Source organism: Dermacentor andersoni, chromosome 7 (genome assembly GCF_023375885.2).
Source record: "Dermacentor andersoni chromosome 7, qqDerAnde1_hic_scaffold, whole genome shotgun sequence".
Taxonomy (NCBI): Eukaryota; Metazoa; Arthropoda; class Arachnida; order Ixodida; family Ixodidae; genus Dermacentor; species Dermacentor andersoni.
Genome location: NC_092820.1, coordinates 88795606 through 88819033, shown reverse-complemented (window position 1 = coordinate 88819033; position 23428 = coordinate 88795606). Strand labels below are relative to the sequence as shown.

The window sequence follows — 23428 nt, the reverse complement described above, 5'->3', positions numbered from 1 at the left end:
CACAAAATTTACAGAGAAGTGGGCGTATGATGTTGAAGTTTACTTTAGAATGGCAACTGGATAAATTTACTCAGTAGGAGCAGAGCCATAGCCTAGGTGAACGCATTATGCCCATAGTAATGATTTAGATGGGTTTTTAGTTGAAAGGAGAACACCTAGGCTGTAGTCGTTGCTCCCGTAGGCATTGTTCACCAAATGTATTGTGGCACACAGAATATTAGTGAAAATAGTTTACGGAGACCCCAGTAGTCGTCATATACCGGTACTGTGAGGTTGCGAGTTTGTGGCATGGTTTCAAAAAAAATAATATAATGCGCTACGTAATAAGGTAGCCGATACATTATCAGCAGTGAACTTAACTGCTATGCAAATGAACAGTAAGTTTGATGCTTTTCAGTTTGTTTATTCAATATCAAACATGGTTGGAGGGATAGTTGGCTTCGCAAAGTAGCAACGTATCCCCCTTTCTCCATGACGCCAAGTTACCTGCAAAAGAAAGAAAACGCAAACTTCTAATACCGTCACATTCTAGGAATATTTGTGAAGAATAGTATCGTTTTGAGAATTCTGAATTTTGCCTAAGCTTAATAATTGCTTTTCGCCTATGACACTGACCATTTTTTAAGCAGCCAACGGGTTCCTGGGAATATTTAGCATACTTATGGCTGAAACATTAGTTAAAACACTAGTACACAAATCATAGTTCGCTACGTAATGAGCGAAAGGCCTGCCTTTCGGCCGCTTCCCGAGCCTGTTGAACTTCAAATAGCTGCTCTTCTATTGCGAGACTGTGTAGAACAGCGCCACACCGCTCTTCAATGTTGTCTTTGTTGCTGCGTAGCACGGAGCAACGCCAGAACATATGACTAAGCTCGAAGGTGTTACATTGATGGCATGTTGCAGGAGTACGCTAAAAATGAATTCAGAGCAAGCGGACGTTCTGAGGATGCTTCGTAGGTTAATGTATGGAGATTTCAAAGCTCAGATTAGAAGTTAATAGATATAATATTTAAATTTGAAGCAGCGGACGGCAACATAGACATAATATTGCTGTGGAATATTATCAAGCATGAGAGCACATGTAACTTCTTTTTTGTCCTTCGGAAGCAGCTATATACGAACAACCGAGAACGAATTGTATGGACAGGTCCGAAATACATTAAAACTGGAAATGCGCTGAAAGATCCAAGCGAGAATGCCCTTTTCATCTATTGTTGTTCACGTTCTATTTTAGTGGCTTAGAAGTGCGACTAAAACACCGGGAACTAAGATATTATCTTGCTTCCGCAAAGGGCTAAATGTGCACCAGAAGGTCCCTAGACTTATGTTTGCGTGCGATATAGCACAACTAGCTGACAATGCATGTAATTAAAAAATAGTTCTGAAGAGGTATACATATCCACCGACAAATGTAGGCTTTCGGTTAAGTGCTAACAAATCAGGAATTAGGTAACATTAATGAAGATATGGGTATTGACATCATATCTAATAAACTGCGTCATTCCCGTAGTCGAGAAATACAGATACCTCGGTGTATACTCAAACGAAGGAAAGACCTACTGAAGCATCTGCATGAATCCTCTGAGAATCAAAGGAAACCGGAAGGTAACAATGATAAAAGAGGCCAACTGGGTCTACAAGAAATATAATGTAGTACAAGGAATGTTGACAGAAGTAATGGAAACAGCGCTTGCAGTCGCAAACGTCAATGTTTAACACCACAATTTAGAACGGAGCTCTTAAGCGCCCAATCCTGTGTTGAGCGTCGGCGTCCCTCAGCATCCCTTTAAACAGAGCGAAAGGGCGCAGCGAAGGATGAAAGACCAAACGCGGATCGCAGCGACAGGTGAAAGACGTCGATAGCAAAGAGAGCGCGAGGAGATAAGCGAGGGAGGAGGATACAGCGGAAGCATGAAAAGGAAACCGGCGGAGGGCAGTATGACGAGAGTGTGAGGAGGAAAGCTGAGTGCCGAACGCGACGTGCCTAAGAGCTGCGACCAGCCAAGCGGTGAATGCTATATAACCAAACGGGTGAAATTTGCTGGCATATAATGAAACCCAAGCAGAGAGGGTTGCCATTCAGTTTTATGTTACTTCCCCTATGGACAATGGCAAAGCGGAGGATGATGACGTGACGACAAAAGGAAGAAAACATCGTTGTGCGTCATCACTAACGACGAAGGCCAATGTGCGCATAAAACAATGAATGAATTGACAGACACAACAGCGGTGAAACGGGAAAGAGGGAATAGGTAGACATACTTTCAAAAACTTCACTGCTGCCACAGTAAAATGATATAGAATGAGGTATTTTACGTTACAGAACAAAATACCTGATTAAAAGTAGTGTATACTGGGAGAGTCCAGAAGAACTTTAAGTGCGGCAGGTTCTTTAATGTGCCCAGAAATCTAAGTGCAGAAATGTTTTTGCCTTTCTCTTCCATCGAAACACTGTTGCCGTGTACGTCCAGCAAGCACACAATCACACACACACACATACCAATATATATATATATATATATATATATATATATATATATATATATATATATATATATATATATATATATATATATATATATATATACACGTATATATGTAAATGCGTGCGTGTGTGTGTGTGTGTTTATATCGGTAAAACATCAATGCGCAAGTTGTTTATTTAACAAACGGTCGGCACATTGAAGGCACTGTCGTAAATCAAAAGCTCCTGAATATTGATGCCAGCCCTTCAGAGAGTTCAAATCCATCGCCAGGGCAGTTTCAGATCTTTTTTTTCAGAAATAGAATTTATTTCTTGTGCAAATCAATATTCGGTTGCTGGGAAGGCGGCACTTGTGCTAAAAAGCTCATGGTCTCAGGGCTTGATGACTCGCTTTCAAAGCATCTGACTAGGGCTTTTAAAGAAACTCTAAGACTAAAGCTTCTGGTACTACTGATATACATAAGTAAAACACGCTGGACGCCCTACGACAGTTGACCTACTTAATTTTCTCTGTGCATTTACGGTATTGTTATACTTGCTATATTGCTAGACTTTGAAACTATCATCAAAGACCCAGTATACCTGCCATAAAAAAAACACCTTCATCTTCCTGACCTTCTAATGTAAAGAAAATAATCTCTCCTCTGCCTTTTTCATCAGATCTAGTATCACAATCACGCATTTAGATCGCGCTGGATACAGGCTGCACCTTTCATGTCTTCGCCCCTAGATCACCATTGCAAAGTTGATATTGGTCGAGGAAAGAAGATAACATATTCCCATTCATGACTACCCAAACCAGCAGTGACTGGACCCACCTGCCAGCCTCAGCCGTCAGTATTAGCAACCCAGAAAGATTTCGCGACGAGCTTAACAGCTCCTTTTGATGTGTCTTTATTTTCGTTTACATTTGTCACCATGTTTTCATGTACCTTATGTCAACATGTCATTATCCTTCATTAATTTCTTTTTGCTGTTCTTTTCTGATTTTATTTCATGTAAAGTGCTCCTTATCAAATGTGTAAGTGTTCATTCGGGGCCCCTGCCCTCCACATTTCTGTAAAGGCTTGAGGGTACCATGAATAAATAAATAAATAAATAAATAACACATGTGAATAACGTCAGCTTCAGTATAAATTTGATGTCTTCTTTGCTGTGGTGTCGCTGTTGGCACTGATGTCGTTTATGTTTTCGAAGTTGTTTTCCAAGAGCTACAGCTTCCCTCTCGGCGTCAACTCTTCAACCCCTTCCCTCCCCCTAGCAGTGGGAGACGCTGGCGCCGAGCTCCCACCTCTCCAACCAGTTCATGTTGTTTAAGAGTATGGTGTAGCCAAGACATCGCATGGTTTGCGGGAAGTGGCAACCACTACTACAAATCAAGTTATCTTTAGGCTCATTAAGCTTGTTTTTTAACTCTCTTCTTCTCGGTGCATCATATTCTGCGAATATGTGCCATGTCTGAGGCATCATGGCCATGTGCGTCTTCATTGGGTCGCCGGATCTGTTTTCATGAGCTTTACAGAGAAAAATTTGCACGCAAAAACAACGCGATCCTATCAGGAGCAATTGCTATGTGGTAAATATAATTTTTTGATCAACCACTATATTGCTCGTTCAGTCCCCAAAATACACGCACAAATTCCACTACTCAACATATGTGCGCCGCGCCAGCTTTCCAATGTATGATCATGCCTACATCCCAACCACAATAAACGATGAATCATGTAAAGCGAAGGGCCTCTCGGTGTCTTTTTTTTATTGTTCATTCCAAATGAGGGTCCCGAGTAAAGGAGCAATGATGCATTAAGGTTGCATAGGGGGGTATATTCGCTGGCTGCCCGCCACAAGTTTGCGTACTACGTGCCGCACGCCTGCTGTGGAAAGAATGTTCTTCTGCCGCCAGCAGCCTGAAGGGGGGGATACGTTGGCTATGGCTCCTGGGATCCAGTTCACACACTCAAATAGCAAAGTGGGTGTATAGAGAAATGGCCTCTATGGTAGCTAAATTCGTATGAGTATCGTGCACGTCATCCGTAGATGTGGCCTGTGTGTACACCTGCAGCATATTGAATTTTGCGTGCACTTTCATTGGCCTTTACGTTACCATTCCAACGTTTATTAGAAAAGATAGATGTTGTGTAATTTGTATGTTTTAAATCGAATGAACGGCACATTCAGCCCTATTAGGTATCTGGCACACACACGGCTAAGTGTCTTCTACTTTTCTCTTTCCTCCTCCACGGCTAAGTGCATAACCATATAGGTCCCCATCAGTTTATAAATGCGATCTCGTGGTGAGCTTCGCAAAGGATGCTTTGCACTAGAAGGAATCATTAGCTCGAGGTCAACTCCAACGTTTTGATTCAAAGACATGTAAGCGGCAGAAATTCTTTGATAATAAAACGGCTTGATTGATTTGAACATAATCTGTTGTGTTTGAAAAAGAATGATAAATGTAGTGCCTTTGGAACTGGACTATCCTTATCTGGTCTTGAATTTTCTTATCAACGTTCCCTAAACTCGTAATGCCACGAAAAGTAATGCGAGATGTTTAAAATCTGTATTTCGGCTGCTAAATTCACTGCTGCCATATCTGTCAACTGCATTTTTAGAAAGCCTCAAGCGAATTAGCGTGGTATATGACTTTATAGGTGGCATAAAATTTCGTGAAATTCTAGTAGCAAAGATTTCACAAAAGAAATAATCACATTCTAGTGGCACGTTGCCATGCGGCCTGTAACACAACAACTTCTTCCTGTTCAAATTTATTATTAGGGGAAATTTTGAGAACCATGATATACATTTTCGTTCTAAATTGTCAAACTGGAAACTTTAAGGTTTCTTTTTAAAATTTGAAAATATCACTATATTTAAAAAAAAATGACCGCGATGAAATTTATTTTGCTGCTGTCACAAGATTTACAGACTCTGCGCGAAAAAGTGTATAAAATTTGGCGCACTTTCCAATAAGGAAAATATTTTTTTTATATTTCCATGTATTTTGAAAGTAGCCACAAGCTTCGGCTTCCTCTGAAAAACTGCTGTACAAGTGTCCTGCTATAAAATTGCATAAAGCATACGGTTGGAAGTTGCAGCGTAAAAAACATCTCTCGCAAAAGCCAAACCTGAAGCTCGCGGAAAAAAGGGAACCTTATGCATGAGCAAGGGCGGCTGCATTGAGCATGGATGTCTACGAAGGACTTGGGGACTAATGCTCAAGTGCGATTGTTGCTGTAACGTTAACCTTTCAACAACATACAGCTTTCGTGCCATAGACACAAATAACGTACACCGCCGAGTATCAATTCGCTGCGATTTTATTCCCACTCGAGTTAATAACAGATCAATATCTTCACGAAATACAGTTGTTCCGAGTTGTTCTTCTTGATAGAGGAATCCTGCATGCTTGAGTTTTAGTAAATAATAACTTCTAAAATCAGGGCATCGTGATATTTTTTGAGGTTTTCCATTCGCAGGGGTCATCCAATCGAACGTATACACGTAAATTTTTTACAGCTAATAAGCCTTTTAAAAAAATTAATATTCGGTTTTAAATAGTTACCTTTATTCCGCTTCAATTCTATCAAAACCACCCCCACCACTGGAACCAGAAGGCGACGCTTTAGGTCGTGCCGTCATGCCACTTCCCTCGGTGGTCGTTTCATTGGAGTAATCGTCGTAGTCGTCCTCAGCCCGCTCTTGGACTCTCTCTGAATGGAGAAGAAATTCTACGAAATTCTAGACAACAGTTTAGAAAAACTGTGAACAATTTCAAAATATGGTAACTACGGATATTTCTAAAACACTTAACACGGAGACGTGGTGGTGACGCGGCTAAATCGTAACACAGACGGCGAAAGTAACTCAATCAAGATATATATTCTCTCGCTGAACGTGTGCCGAGTACCCAAAGAATTTTCCAAAACAAAGAACGAGGAAGGTTGCAATAACAATTCTGTCACCTCCCTAACCAAGAAGTGCACTTAAAACACACTGCAGATGCAAGAACAAAATAGCAAAATATGTGCACCAGGCTTGTGCTTTGTCACAAGAGTAGAAATTTAGGGCTGTGTTGATTTTCAAAAAACCTCGTGCATTTTGCATGCTAAGCACAAATGCCAGTTATCTTCCGAACTTCGACAAGGATATTAGCGTTATCTATAAAAGTTACTCGTATACAGCATAGGACGCCTTTAGAGCGCAGTAAGTCTCTGAATATGAAGAATGAAACTGCTCAGTGAGTTACGTCGCAATTGCATGCAAACAAGATATTCTAATATAAGAAAATAAACTCGAATGTAAACATTAGCGACTTCAGTAATGTTCCAAGTTCAAATTGTACTTACTTTCTGACAACGTTTCTTTATTTACTTATGAGGCTTCAATTATCAGTTATTTAGGCAGACAGGCGACAGAATGGTGCTGCGACTGCGGTTACGAAGATGTGCTATATCCCTTCATTGGGGATCACTAAGGGAAGATGGAGCAGGGCCCGATATCCAACAAGTTTTATACACAAGTCTTTATTACATATTTACAAGCCTTTCAAAAAAGTACCGAAAGAAATTACATGAAGAAATGTTAACTGCCCTTTCCAAGAGTTACATTTTTCTATTTATCCTCTTCGTTCTCATTATTCAGCCGCATTCCCCCAATCAGGACTCAGGAGAGGGATGACATCAGGTCCCACCAATCAGGAGCATTGTTGCCCCGTGATTTTGAAGGAACCTTTGTCAAAAAAATACACGCATATAAGAGGCATGAACAGGGGAGGGGTGAGGGACAGGACACTGACCCCGTCTCCGGCGTGGACGCGGCATTTTGTGCGTATTACAGATGAAGGATGGTCGCCTCAGTAATTGCCTAAATGTATCCCGACAGAAATACTGCACCCGTGGCCATAGATCATCCCACTTAAGAATCGTTATGACGAGGCTGTCGGCCGGTTCCCCATTATCGCGGTATCCCTGCCCAGCGGTTATCGTGGGGTAAACGGCCGATCACAACAACCCGCCCACAGCGAAGAATATGGATGGCTAGGGAGGAGCTCATCGGTTCCGCTTGTACAGCCTTGGCCGCTCAGCAGGTTCAGCTCCGGCTCGAAGTCTCGGGCTCGCTGGGACGGTCACGTCCAGGGGCCCTAGCAATCTTGGAGCAAGGGTTCGCTGCAGGTCATGAGCTTGGAACTGGCATTTAGCGATCAAATTTGCACAGCGCCCAAGGTCCGACAAGGCAAGCACACCAACGGCCTCCTAGATATGCCAGGTAATAATACCGTCTCCCAACATTATTCCCGAGATTAAAACCAGCGAGCGCCAGAAAGGCAGTCACCGAGGAGCGCCACGCAAACGACCCTAAACAAAGTTGAAATAGTGTAGTGGCTAACGTTTTGAACAATTTAGTTTCAATCGAGTCTCAAAGAAAGCACAACTCACGCCGCTCTGAGGCAATCGACAAACAAAAGGCGATTGTTTAGAATACAACAAGAACAAAACAACTCTATTTCCTTATCGAGGCATAATCAGTTATCAAATGGCATACCTCAATAAAATGACAAAACAACAAAAATCAAGCAAGGGTTTGAATCAAGTCAGCCCTATCAACCACTGAAACGCCTTAGCTGAGGACCACAGCGTTGCCTCCTTGCCCCGCTGCGCAGTGAAACTCGAAAATATGCTCCACTGAGCTACACTGTCGCAGAAGGTGACCATCTAGGAGACATACTTTTCAGTAGCCACAACGGGTAGTTATTTGAAATGCGTGCCACTCATGGAGCGGGCAAGCCAATGGGTAGGCTAGTTCTAGCCATATTTGTCCCTCACTCTCAAAACGGCTCCAAGACCGCTGTCAGTCGGATCACACGGTACGTATAGGTCGAAATTTGACGAAAGAATAGCGATCCCCTCTCAGTCACGTCTCCCGCGTCTTCCAACTCCGCCTTTCCGAACTAACATTATCCTATGTGGCACGTGATTCACAAGTCGCCAAAGCGAAAGAAAAGAAAGGCGCAATTTTGAACCACGGCACTCGTGACAGCAAACGAAGCGGTCAAAGAGGTCAATGCTGCGGGCTCAGTTTTTCGCTTGGTCAATGCCACCTCCCGGTGCCAGCGCCTCTAAGGCGAAGCGTACTGTCCTCTGCCGACTGCTTTAACTGTAAATTAAATTAATTCATAAAATGGGATCTAAAACCCTAGAAAACGAAACAAAAATCGACGCTCTACCTGAGAATAAAATTGCTTTCCTAACGTCCTTCGGTAAATGTAAATTCTGCAGCGGCAACCGTTAGCGCTACTACTCTACAAGCATACAATTACCAAAAAATGGCTTGTTTTTGCAAACCACCAATTTAAATGTTTATCGAAAGAATATGTGCAACCATGGGTCTCCACTGTCGCAAAACCTCCTTCGCACTTTGATCCGCGTAACTTGCTCGTACACACAAGAATACAACTAAAGTCTCACCTTCAGCCAATCTTTTAAACTGAAAAGTAACACATTCCTAATAACAAACAACAACAAAAAATGCATCGCACACACATTACAAATGACAACAAAAACTTTTGTATGGGCCTAATTCGACAATTACTCCCTCCTATAGCATGTTCAATTGGGTCACCGCCTGACAGGCTTTGTGGCACGCAGAGCACAAGGGGTGCAAGACCTACATTGCTCTCTGCCATCATCGGCCAACCCATCCGCTCACAGCTTGCTGTCTCGTCCCTGAAGGGGAGACCGTAAACGCGGGAAGAACATCCGTTCTCTCTTTCACCTCGCTTTGGAGGGACATTCCCCCTCAGTGACTTTTCTACTGACCTGGTACCAGCGCGCATGTCTCAGCCAGGTTGAACGTTGTGGCCGTAAGCTTTCTCGTAGAGACGTGCTTTACTCTCGTGCGTTAAACAGCCTTTTCCGACCCCTCCGTTTTCTGCATCGCCACACTGAACACTTTCAGTGTAACAGCCGTTTCTTCCTTTCTCCCATTTGTACTCGTTGTTCAGGCTGCTTTCCCCAATCTGGTGTCAGGAGACGAATGACATCGGGTCCCACAAATCCAGAGGCTTGTTGCATTTTCCCTCCGAAAGAGCTTTGTCGAAAACACACGCACATCACTGGGCACGTACAGCGTATAGTGAGTAGCAAACAGACCGTGTCTCCGGCATGGACGTGCCAGTACGGGGGATCACAGGTGAAGAACGGTCACATCCCTAATAGCCCAAACGTATCCTGATAGAGGTATTCCACTGGTGGCCATGAATCATCCCAGCTGAGATAGTTTTATCGAAGATGTCGGCCCATTTCGCGTTATCGTGGTATCCACGACCGGTGGTGTTCATGGCGCAAACGGCCGATCAGTTGATCGGGAAACCGAAGCAATGTACTCCAAGTGAAGCACATTTTATTCAGGGCGAAGCTGAAGTGTATTTTCTGAACTACAGAATGCGAGCTGTTGGGAGCTCGGTTTAGCGGAGGCAAATGATGCACGTTTTGAGAGAATGACAACGGGGAGTCGACTGGTTTCATTCAAGAGTGTAAGCAGGTTTGCCGAGCGGCAGTGGTGGTGCGCCTGCGCGAGCGCTGCTTCGGTTCGAGCAGGGTACAATGACGCCCACGACGAAGACAACAAAGCGACGACGCTCGCTACAAGGGCTCCCGTCCCTCTCCACCCCTAGAATGCCGTAGGCGTAGGTGTGAATGCCGAAAAGAATGAAGAGGCAATGATCAAGATAGGCTGTTCTCGCGTGGTCGCACGACACTTTCTCTCCTTTGCCGCAAACGTGAGTCTTCAACGTTTTCACTCAACGCGAAAACACAGGAAAGGGGCCTCCATTGGAAGGAGTCAATGATGGCTGCATAGAGTCCCGTTTCAAAGACGTGCTGGGCTGTGTTAATTGTCGGGAAACTAAATATAGACTGCCTGAGGGCGGTACGTGGGGTTTTACGTCGAAGCTGGCCGAGTGAGGAATGTACGCTAAGTGCAGTGGTGAGGCGGTCGACTGTTTCCTCCATACCCGAGAACCGGTCTCCTGGTTCTGAGGCTCTTCAAGCGGCGATGCCTAGCTGTGCCGCAGAGGAGCAGTCGCAAACGCGGTTAGCGAGTGCAAGCAGCCAATCGAGACTCGTATCGTCAGTACATATCAGCAGCAGGCATGATGAATGTTGGAAGCGTTGCAAGAACAGATACTGCAAATAAGAAGCTTTTAACGACAGAAAGCTGAGCTAGTTGGTATGGATTCACTATGCAAGAAAAGGTGAGGCGTGCAGAATGGACCCAAGTGAAGAGATGTGGACAACACGAACGCGTTGCCCACTTCTCTTCTCTTGTGTCCTATCTCCACACCTCACGTTTTCATGCAAATATGAAAGCTGGCTATAGTTTTAAGAGGGGCCACGCAGCAACTGACGCAACCAGTGCAGGAGTTTTGACGGTTGTTGGTCACCGATTTCCTCGGAGGATCTGTTGGAGCCTACTTAGTTGCGATTGCTCGAGGCGCTGCAAGACGGTGTATTTCAAGTCGTCGTATGCTGTGGCTGAAGGCATACCCGCTAGCAAGTCGTCGGTGGCATCGGAATTGTCGTAGGGTAGCGCGGTAACTACGCGCAAGTACCTTGCTGTCTGTGAAGCGATGCGCTGGAGTTGAAAACGGGCGTTTACTTGCGTAAACCAAACTCGAGGATTCTTTGACCAAAAGTTGGGAAGCTGAAGCACTGCGATGATGACAGTAGACGTCATCGTGCCGTCGTCTCTATGTGCATGAGTAGGATAAACGTCGCCTATAGCTAGCGTTTGAAAAAACCTTAATTTTCCGGAGTCACCACTTGTTGGGAGCTCTGTTTAGCTGAGGCAATACACGTTTTGACAGATTGAGAACGGAGAGTCGACTGGCTTTATTCAAGAGTAAAATCAGGTTTGACAAGTGGCTGTGGTGGTGCTCCTGTTGGACAGCCACTTCGGTTTGAGCAGGTGGCAATGACCCCTACGCCGGGGACAACGAATTGACATACCTTCGCTACACAGCGAAAATAATATTTCTTTTTATATAAATGCAATTTTATTTAGCGGATGTGTACTCTCATGTCGAGCGCAACAAGCACCCTACCAGCTGCTCACATTCTATCACTGATATATTTTGATAAAATTTGGACAGTTTCTATCGATTCAACAATCTTCACTGCTTTCTTCGAGTTTTGTGTTGTTAGTATTTTGGCACTACGCACCCAATAAGTGTTGGCCACTTAGCGATTGTCTCCTTTCCTGTGGCCGTTGTAAAGTTGGTCAGGCTTGATGATGCGCGTGAGATGTATATCAGCGCGCTGTCTAAGTTTCAGGAATCACAGCTGCCGGCCATTGATCATTTCAGTACTCAATAAAAATTTACGCTTCCCAGCAACCACATACTGGCAACATACTCACCAGGATCTAAATTGCGCAGGAGACGGAGAAATTTTGTCACTTCCAGAAGTGCATATGAATGTCAGCGAACCATGCGAAGATGTTGCACCCTGAACTAATAAAATACAACTAATAAAAGCGTTGTGCCTTGTGCTCCCCTGCTGTCCCTCAGTGCGCGGTTTAGCTGCCAGTACACCATAGTCAGTTGCGTGGCGATCTTCACGCGCTAACATTCTTTGGCTCTTCCTGCCACTGAACAATTAGAACTTCATGTCCGTTTATGTGGGGTTGGTCAAGAGGCGCCAGCAGGTATGCTTCTGGTTTCTGCTTTGGCGAGAAGCAGACTTGCGTCACTGGGTATATAGCCAAGCAGAGAATTTTCGCCCAGCGTATTTGATATTGGTATGTGCCAATATTGATAAAACTCTTCTTATTGATCAACGTCTCACAATGGTTATGTCGGCTTAAGTATACAAAGTCAACGGTGCTGCTTTCACACCAGCTACGTGTCGAGCGTGGCCGTTTGATGGATTTTCATTGAAACGAAGTTACAGCCAGAATTCTAGACTTTATTTATTGAAACGAACACATCAAATCTAACATTGATTGAAAAGGCCGCCACCTGTAGCAGGGAAACGGAATGCTAAATTTCGCGTTGGTTACGGCGCCACGTCGCTTGCGCGCCTCGACGCCGCAGTGCAGGCGAAACACTGGCTGCTGCGCGGGCACACCAAGTGTTGCATTATGCCAGAGGGCATCCCCATGACGCCACGTCAAGATCGCTCTCGCAAGTCTGCGTTACCCCCCCGTTACTATACCACGCAAGCTCTCGCAGGTGTTCTAACTTCGCCTTGGTAATAACTATAAAGGAATCAATGCTCAATAAACAGAATAATATGGAAGAGAAAAATTTGGCGGTACTGTGTTTCGAACCTACGCCTCTATGCTCAGAGGCTCGGCAAAAGGGAACCTTTCATGATGCATGGTTGTCATTGTGCTTTTGGTTATTTCAGGTAGCGCAACGCAGCCTCTTCAAGCTTCTTGAAGGTGTCGTACAGTACGCCAGTTACCAATAAACTTCTTTAAGCGAATGCATGAAATTATCCACGTCTCACCGACTCCCATGTACATGCACTGGACTTCCTCTTCGAATGGTGTTGAGCCTAACCATAGGTGCTCGCGAAGAAGCATGATAGCCATCCCAATCTCTTGTGCATGGACATTGCGAGCACCTCAAGAAGCACGGCATTCGGCACGAATATCGTCGACAATTACGGAACTGAAACAAATGCGTCGATGCTTTTCGGAGAATGCGCTGCGGAGGCAGGGGAACTAGCGACAGCGTTAACCATCAAGACCAGGCGTCAGTGGGAATGCGTCATAGCTCTGATAGACTCTCAGATGGCATGCAGAAATTTTTTCAGGGCGAAAGTCCGCACAGCGCATTTTACCTGGAGCGCGCCAGCTCCGACCCTACATACAAATTGTGTGGACTACGAGGCATGGGTCCTTAGACGGCAATGAGCAGGCAAACGCCTACGCCCGAGCGCATGCATAACTGGAACTGCAAGAAGGCCGCGTCGAGCAGTTTCACCCGAGCCGATACTATTTGCCTATACGCATATCCTACAACATCATCAGATTTTACGAAGTACACCACCACCGCTTCATATCGGTCTCACGTGAAGGAAAACCGTAGTACGGCGGAAACTCCAAACAAACACCTATGCGCACAATAGTCTCTACCACGCCATACACCCTGCACTGTATATTTATATATGCTTAAATTTAAAGTGCACCAAAGCAAAACAATAAATCAGTTTAGACCAATGAAGCGTTTTTTGAGAACCCTGCAGGCGGTCATTACAAAAAATAGTTTGATTATTAGATGAGAAAATGAAGGTCCAAGTATCAGTACTTGAAGCGTCGGTACGTCAGCGTGACGTCAGGGATTCCAAAGTATGTTTTCGCATTTGAGCCGCGTTGGCTGAATAAAGGTTCCCGAAACTTGCCATGTTTATTATTTGGTTCCTTTAGAACACAATGTAGTCAATTTGTACCGCTATATATAATTAGTAGGCCCAAGAAGATGCCATCAAAATCCAAGACCTCACAGCCCCCCGGTGCGGGGCCTCAAGTAGGCGTCGCCACCCGTATTTCTTTCTTGCTCTTTTTGTTGCTTACGAAACGTCATAGCGTTGCAAGAGGGGTGTTTTCGGTGTTGTAGAACGGTAATTTACTGATGCAGAAGAAAATATTTTTCACTTTAGTGTCCCTTTAACTCACGAGACGCACTACCCTCACCTCATGATGCTTTCAAGCGAGTGGAAGCCGTAGTATGGCGGAAACTCCTAAAAAGCCCATATCCACACTTGAGTCTCCACCGCGCCATACAACCGACTCAGTTCTTTAAAATAAATTTGCGCATTGAGATCAATGCGCAAGCCTTTTGCCACATCACAGCTGCCACCCATAACTCACCCCTCCACATGACATTGAGAGGTAGTGCTGTCAAGCACGGACACCACGGACCAGCTCAATCTGGTCGACCGAGCGAAAACGGTAGCAAAGACGACTGGATTCCTGGAATCGTGTTCTTTTGTATAACGTCTATTCTCACTTTCTCTCTCTCTCTCTTGGTTATTGATTTGCACGGTAACTTCCGATATAGGAATCTTCAAATTTCACAGAATTGTTTTAGCTACAAGTAGTCTCAAAGTACATAGACAGTGATGTTCTTTATGTGCAGCAGCTTTGTGTATACATTTGCACGTATAGTATATTGAATGTTGATGGTATTTTTATTTGGAAAGTAAAAGATCGGTCATTGAGTTCTCACTGCTTCTAATGTCTCATTAGGCCTAACATACGTTCTTGAGGCGGCTCGCTTCACTTATTTCAAGCGCCACAAATATTTTTGTCTATTTGTTAGTTTCTATTGCAGTGCAATACCTCTTCGTTGTGCATTGTCGCTTTATACACGCAGATGAAGGGTTGTTCCTTTTGTCGCAGTCTGTTGTAAGTTGCTTTAAATTTTGTGGTTGGGAGATTTTCGCCCTAACACAAAATTTCCGCTTAATTTTTCTGCGTCTTCTCTTCCCTGTCCACAAACGGCGTTTGTTTGTTGGGCTTTTCTACTACAACAAAATAATGTCAAGAGACGTGCACATCCTGCCAAATTTTTCGCCATTTCCCAATAGCTTCCACCTTTAGCATGTAGCTGGTTTTGCGATGATACATTATGCAACGCATTGCTTTCCTTGGTCGCTAGTTGCACACCCTTTGGCTTGGGATTCTACATATTTCAGCGCTAATTGAAATGGACATATTTATGTAAATTGGCAGTGTGGCTGGTCACCTAAATAAGAATCGCTGTGTGAATGTGCAATGAAAGTATTCGTGGCATTGATGACCGATGACTAGAGCACAAGTGGTCGTGATAACATCAAATCCAAGGTAAGAATAAAATTTACCTGTTCTCTTGTAGTTAACTTGTCACTTCTCGCGGCATCGCGCTTAGCCACGAAGTTTCTCTAATCAGCCCCGTCGTAACTTCTTTTCTTATAGAAACACTACCATATCAATGATTTTATGGTTAAATTTGTCTTGTGTAAACCTAGATTTAAAGTTTAACACTGATGCCTTGTGGTAAATCCTGCGTGGAACAAGTTTTTTTTTTGTTTGCGGTCTAGTTCTCGCAGACAAACGGAAGGTGTACAATTCCTTTACAAAAAAATGTTACATCAACGAAAGGTGCCAGTAATGCATAAGCTTCATATCAGCTTATAAGATGCACTTCAATGAGTGGACAAGTCTTGGAAAATCATGTAGTCTGTCGGGAGGTGGGTGTTTTTAGTCTGACAAAATTCAGTTATTTCAGAGCCACGTATTTCACATGATTCAGAAAATAATTGCCCTGGTATCCACCGCCTGCCAGCGCAACGGATGTATATACGCTCTCCTGCCACGGACGGCTCACGCACAAAACGTCGCAAGCAATCTCCGTTTGTGCTTGCAAATTTTTACTTAATATGCAGCCTACCCACCTTGACTACCCGTAAAGAGAATACCTTTTCAGGCTTCCCGTTAGGATGACATTTGTAGGTGACGTGAATTTACTTCCTTGGTCAGCATAATACCATCCAATATCTTTCTTCTGAGTTATAGCCTTGCATTTTTCTTGTGTGGAAAATTTGTTTTGTCCTCCATCAGTATTTTTATTACATTTTAGCTGAAGTCAATCTTAGAAGCTGCCGTGCTCTGAGTAGACGAGGCATAAAACACAAAGACTGTGTGAATCACATTTCCAGAGCAGAAAAGTACAGCTGTGGTCTGTATATTAGAAATCTAGATGTGCTTCAGTCTTCATATTGGTACGAATTTGTTGTCGCGTTCGTGTACAATATGACTCGTCTCTCAACTCTACCTTCCAAGTGAACTCTACCTCAGGATATACTGAAGCTGAGCATCTGCATTAAGGGTCGCTTTCACAAGTGAGTCTTTTCAAACGTTTGGAAAGAAATAATACAGTGGCACATGGCGAAAGCATGAAAATGCTTGTTGGTGACGGTAGCAGACCGCAGCATCTGCTGGCAAAGCTGACAGTACGACCTGTACGATTGTATGAATGTATTAGGCATAGCAGCTGAGCTGGCGTAAGAGTTTTTCAGACAGGTGATATATCCTGGGACGGGGCATGAGCTACGTCATGGCATGCGCGGGGCTATGCTAACGCGTGGTTATGCTATAGTTAAAACTAACGCGTGGCTGTGCTATCGCAAACACCAGCGTCTAGCGGAGCTGGGGTAAGGCCAGTGAAGTAGCGTCAAGCCGCCCATTTAGTCTAACTTTTGCTACGTTTCCCCCCAGCTCCGCTAGTATCTGGTGTTAGTGGTAGCAGAGCCACGCAGAGTTTTTTCTTTCCACAAGGAGATAATGAGCTGGCGAGGCGAGCGCACGGGTATTTCTTGAAGCGCAATGACATCACACCACCTGTGTCTCCGCAACACCGCTCCTTCTCCCCCGCTAGTCATCACCCACCTTCGCCGCGTCGCTATGCATAGCGATGCTATCTTTATATTCTGCTTTAACTCTCTCTCAGCTCTCACTCCCGCAGCTCGGCAAAGCTGCGGACGTCAAGAAAAACCTAGAGACGTTCTAGCAACTCCACTGTAAAATGAAATGGTTCAACTTAGCACAGCCAGTATTACTGAAAGTTCGCAGTTGCCGTAGAGACTTGGGAAAGCGCCGCACTTTTTTTTCCACAAATTTGACGACGTGCGGCCCTTGCAAAGCACCGCATCATTTGGTTTGGTTCCAACTGAAGCTTCCGACTACTAGATGCCTCTCGCCATCTAGTAGTGGCACGCGGTAGTGCGCAGCGCACGAAGCATCGGGGCACTGAACGCGATTGCATGTACACTACACATTCTTTTGCACAAAATTTGGGCTGCAAATTGTTGGGATGCCGGCACGAGTCTATACGGTGTCCGCTGATTGCTTATAATAATACTATGTGGTCTTTGCTGGTACCGACTGTGTGCTCTACGAAGTATCTTTCCTTTGGAAAGAGTCGGCACATGTAGACTATTGGCACAACGGCAGCAAAGGTCGATGATTGACGTATACCTGCTAATGCTTTGCGTACCTAGTACACAAAAACAAAGATAAATATTATATTTCGGTAAAAACTCAAATCGCATGCAACTATGTATTGCATAAACGTCTTCTAAATTAAAAAAAAAGAATCAGGGCACCCCAGTCTAGAGGTCTAACAAAATGCCACTTTTTTGTGACTTACCCTTAAGATGTTTTCCTGGCTTTGCCATGACCATGGAGAAAACTGTAATGAAATTGATCGACGTTTTAGAATGGATAATATAAAAAGAAAGTAATGGCACCATCTCATTTAAATATACTGAAATATGCAATGTTATGGCTCCAGATCTAAGAAAAAACGGTGTTTTACATATTTCTTACGTAGCCAAATAGGAGACAAGATACGTAGGCACTCATTGGGAATTAGAGAGCCGTGTTCGATTCGCAATGACACTTAAGTCCCCGAATTACCACTTCATTCGACCTCAGCGAATTTATTTGAAAAATTATATGAAAGGAATCTCATGTTACATAATGATAGTGTCAGCAGAAGAGATAATTTTGACGCAAGCGAAAGTGGTATCGAAGTTTCATCTTTGTTGCCTGCTGCTAGTAGCTATTGTAAGTATTCTACAATTTCGTTGGATAACGCAGCTGCCTAACAAGATTTCTCTAACGCTTTCTGTTTCAATCAGCTATTAGTTTCTCCACTGCAGCGGGCATATAAAGAGTTCAAACGCTTTGTGGCAGCGCACATAACTGAAACGATTAATGTACAGTGGGTGGCCCGTGTTGTGGCGAACAGGAATAAAGGCCTATAATATAGAAAAATACGATGGAGCTTATCTAACTGTGGATATCAATTACAATGAGATTAAGATTCGAGCAATGTTGCGCCAAGACCTAATTCAAGAGGTACGTGTTTACCACTGAAACAATGTACCGTGCCCTTGCAGTACCACAACAAAACTCGTCATGTGTAAGGAGTGTATGCAGCCTTTATCCTTCATTATGCTCCATATCTAGACAAGTTGTGTCATCTGGCGGCACCGACGTGAATTACGCGTGTCCCGCGTGTGTCACTATATGTCTGATTTTAGATGACGCGAGCCTATATTCATCAAACACTGAATAAGTTTTAAAGCTTTTTAAAGCATTAGTACTCCTAATGTACATCACACACGTTCCGGAAAAATGTATGCACTGTATGTGTGTATGTATGTATGTATGTATGTATGTATGTATGTATGTATGTATGTATGTATGTATGTATGTATGTATGTATGTATGTATGTATGTATGTATGTATGTATGTATGTATGTATGTATGTATGTATGTATGTATGTATGTATGCATGTATGTAGGTATATATGTATGTAGGTATTGCAGTATAAAATGATGACTTCCAATAAGGATCCTTAAAATTAGCATATTTGCCGCCTGCATCAAGCAGAAATTATAATAACGAGGTAGACTTAAGAATGTCAGTGTATATGTCTGAATGAGTTAACGGTTTACATACACTCAACGGATACCAACAGTACCAAAGAAGTTTCACCAAGTAGGAAAAACTACATACCCATGGATAAAATCAAAAGAAGTGCTGCACGTTTTGCCAACATGCTCTCCTGAAGGCTGTCACTCGAGATTCCTTCAAAGATTTCAATGTACAAGCTAGGCGAGATGCTCTATTTATATACAGCATTTCTCCAAGGAAGTATGGAGACACAGATGTCACTTCTAGGAAAAACTGAGTCGCATGATCTGGTACGTCAACGTTGACATTTCAAAAGTGCAAATCCGTTGCACATTTTCAACTATTCGAGAAACAGCTGAAAAACTGCATTAAGAATAACGGAAAACTTGAAGGTCTTAGCCTTCGACACATCTATGTTCCTACTTGCAGTATTTGCATATTATGTCGTTGAACCAGCAAGCCAAGCGAACAAATAGATTTTTGTTGAATAAGATAGTTATATTCTTGTTTGATGATTCATTGAAGTACTCAATACAGATATTTATTCGGTGCGTGATGTATCTTCATCATCTTAAATACACCATACACGTAGGGTGAAGTGGTGCAATATCCTAACGTATAGAGGTCAAGGACGCATATATGTTTCGTTTAGCTCTACCGGCGGAAATTTAATCGGAATTACAGTTAAGGAAGAACCGCAGAAACTTCAGTCGAAAGTGTAAGATTGCCCTTTGCTACAACTTAGGCTTCTACAGTTGCAACAAAGATAGTTCACATCAAATCAGAAGCATCACTGTCACTACGTCACAAACGTCGTCTTTCAGTCGCGACGAAAAGAAAATTGCATTCGAAAAAGCTTATTTTTCTGACGATATAGTTTTACGGCACGACAGAAGAATCTCTTTGCGATCTGAAAAGTTTAGACTTTTTTTCTGTCGCGACGTAGAATTTCGTGTTCACCGACGAGAGCAGTACGTACCGCACGGGAGCCAATAATGAGTCCGGCGTTGCTAGGGACGGCAAATTATTGTAATTTTCGTCGTGCACTGACGCGAAAAAAAAACTGTGTGGATGAAACGCACATACTTGCAGTTATGCAACGAGAATATTTTGCTAAGTGCTGAAATAAATGCTATAAATTTGCTCACTTCATTCCTACGTCCATGGAGTAAAGTATCGCGCGCATGTGCTCAAGCGTAGTTGTGATGCGCAATTTGAAAAATTAGACATAGCTTGTATGTTTTGTTTATTTTCATGATGAAAATCCGCCTGTTTTTTATTGTTTTATGCAAGACAAATGCATCTCCAGGCGCTCGGAAATTAGTCCTACTCCGCACTGGCTGATTCCATCTTACGCCTGCAAAGTTCCTAATATCATCCCACCTAATTTGTTGCCGTCCACGACTGCACTTCTCCTCCACTGTAACCCTTTCTGCAACTCTAAAGGTCCAGCGGTTATCTATCGTACGCATCACATGGCCTGCCCGGCTTCATTTTTGTCATGTCAACTAGAATATCTACTTTCCCCGTTTCCTATATGATCCACAGCACTCTCTTCCGCTCTCCCACAATTATGCCTCACATTTTATCACTATCGCTTTTTGCGCTCTTGCATCGCTTGCTATCTAGTACCTTTGTTAGCCTCTACATTACGGAACTGTATGATAGCGCCGTTTCCTTTATCTCAATCGAAATGCATCAGCTTCTTCTTGGTCAGCTTGCCGTTGATGGTGAGTGCCATGATGTCGAATTTATAGTCATATTAAATACTCGGCAATGACCTCAAAAAGCTTGTTGACGATGGCACAATGGTGTAAAAAGGACCATGCAGAAAAGGCTATCGCTTTGTTGTCATTATGTATAATTTTATGGAATTGATACTATAAACATTCGGACACGCTGCTTCGCCATTCCCTCGTTGTGGGTATGTTCAATACTATGGGAATAAACGCCAATACGACGCGGTCATCTTACAGAGCCAGTCGGCAGTGATATGTACGTGCGGTTGTGGCCTAGGGCGGCTGTGTGCTGGGGCACAGAAATTTCAACCGCACTACAGGATCAACATCATTTCCTTTTCAGCGAATGCTACACAGCTCACCAATAACCCGACCAGCGACTGACCGACCGACCCACAGTCCCATAAGAAACCATGTATAGACATTCAAGAAAAGGTTCGCTTCATATGCTCTTCCAAACAGGCCTTTTCACATATCCATTTTATATAAGTAACGGAGTTCTCCCTTCGAAAACAGCCATTGACCTATTTTGCATTCCTGATTCAAAAGAGCGCTATTTCAGAGCCGCAAGAAGCTTCCCTTAATATCAGGCTCGCCATCGACAATTGCTGACTGCCAAGCTGTTTAATAACAAAAACTGGGCGATGATGTTCCTGTTGCGTCACCGTCTAAGCTACTGATCGGTGATGTAATACTGACGCGTAACAACACAGCGCCAGCAACGCTCTCTAACAGAAGGCAGAATGTTCAATGTACTCCCGGGAAAAGACTATAGCTGGCGCGCTTGTTCCGTACCTTTTACCACTGGTGTATTTCTGAATCGTGCCGTGTTTAAAGGTAACAGCGAAGCATATGATCCAACTTGGGCCTTGATCCAATTGATCCAATATGATCCAATTGTGCAATGAAGAGAGTACCGGAGTCTCTAGAAGAGAAAAATGCTGAGGCTGGCTTGTGCACCAGAGTGTGCATGTCATCTAACATTGAGGATGACGTTGTACATAACGTCATTGCTCAAATATGTCTGGAGCACCAACGAGGCTCTAAAATGGAGCAAAAAAACGAATATTTGATAGTATAACGAATGACGTTCTGACAGAGGACTCGCCCGAGTTCAGTTGTTCCAGATAACGATTCTTCGACTTCAACTCCACGAGGAGCTCCTCATATGCTATGCTTGGCTCCAAGATTGCGTCCCACTAGTCGACGTGATTAACTATGACGCACTTCGGGACGGCATGACACAATTCAGTGACTCTGCATAACACAAGTTTTCAATATCTAGCGTTTGGAGACATGTTTGCAAGTTAGCGGGCCCTTCGCAGTATTTCTCATTAGATGTAAATTTATTCAAAGACGAAGTCTTTCATGCCAAAGTATTACCACTTTTGGGTTTTATATTTCTAGCCTCTTTGGTAGGCCAACCGCAGAGACAGTGCACTCGGAACTTGCGAGCTTCTGCTAAATATAGACCAGGGCATCGTACACCAAGGCTGCCAGACACGTAGCTCAAAGAAAAGACCTGTTGCTTTAAATATCAGGGCTATCTATCTGACTGACTTTCAATAAATATAATAATATTACCCTGTATTACATTTTATTCTTGATTTGAAGTGGTTTACACTGTAATATTGAGTAAACGAACGATTCATTTCTCCACTGTGCGCCACGTGTGTGGTATCGCTATCGGCAGTGGTATCACTATATTTATGTTGTTCTTGCTGTTCTTGCTGTTCTTGCTGTTATGTGATGTATCGCGGCTTTACAAGGAAGCCCAAATGCATGTACATGTTACTTTCACAAAGGCTAGTCCACCAGCCGAAACGTTAGTCAAACATGCTGTGCTCATTCAACGTACGTCGTACTCTTTTTCTTCACTTTAATACCGGGGCGAGCGTGATATCCTCAGCAATATATATATATATAAATATATAAATATATATATATATATATATATATATATATATATATATATATATATATATATATATATATATATATATATATGTATATATATTGGCCCTAGCGCAACGTTTCCCATTGTTCTGTGCCCCCGTTTCAACGCCAAGTATACAGGCTGTCTTGGTTCAGGCATTCGGTGCCCACCGCTTGCTGGTGTCGCGATGCCTTCATCAGCAAGCACGCTCTTCACTGTGTAGCACAGTTTCATTACTTATTCTAAAATTGGCATTTATGTTGCGCGCTTATCCTTTCCTCGTGCATACCGCAGACAAGCGGTATGCTTGTCTGCGGTGTGCCAAACGTCAAGCTTTACAAAAGCCGCCACGTCATTCCACCGTTCTCCCGGCCGCCTAAGACGGCTGCGACGTCGTCTTCCGTCGACCTTACCGCTTCACCATCCTTTAATGAACACGTCACACGTATTGTTCGCCCCGAGCTCCAGACTACAATTCCTCCGACCTTCCATTCGCACCCAATTGACCCCACCATTGACCAACTAGCCCCAGCGATCTCTCTCATTCAGGCAGTTGTGCGGCTGCAAGAACATTCTCATGCAGTAGTGTACAAGTGGGGCCATTTACATTAAGACGCAGACTGTTTACCACGCTATCCAGTGGACGAACCACCCGCCGACCTTGACCCCGATGCCGACGCTTGCGTTTTGTCAGTTTCTCAGCTGCTACAAGTTGCCGACGAGCAAAGCCGCGCGCCATCATTGAAGGCTTCGAATCTTCGTCTTCGGATTCGTCCCTTCACCTGTTTGTTCTCGTGGA

General features: G+C 43.7%; 1 long non-coding RNA gene across 1 annotated transcript; it reads right to left on the bottom strand.

Annotated features, from left to right (window-relative positions):
- Nucleotides 1–382: 382 nt before the first annotated feature.
- On the bottom strand, nt 383–19138 carry LOC129385456 (uncharacterized). The gene is made up of 4 exons (XR_008612981.2): nt 19057–19138; nt 17679–17720; nt 6048–6195; nt 383–486 (listed from the first exon to the last, which is right to left on the bottom strand). It is a non-coding gene; the product is annotated as an uncharacterized lncRNA (long non-coding RNA).
- Between the last annotated feature and the right edge of the window lie 4290 nt (nt 19139–23428).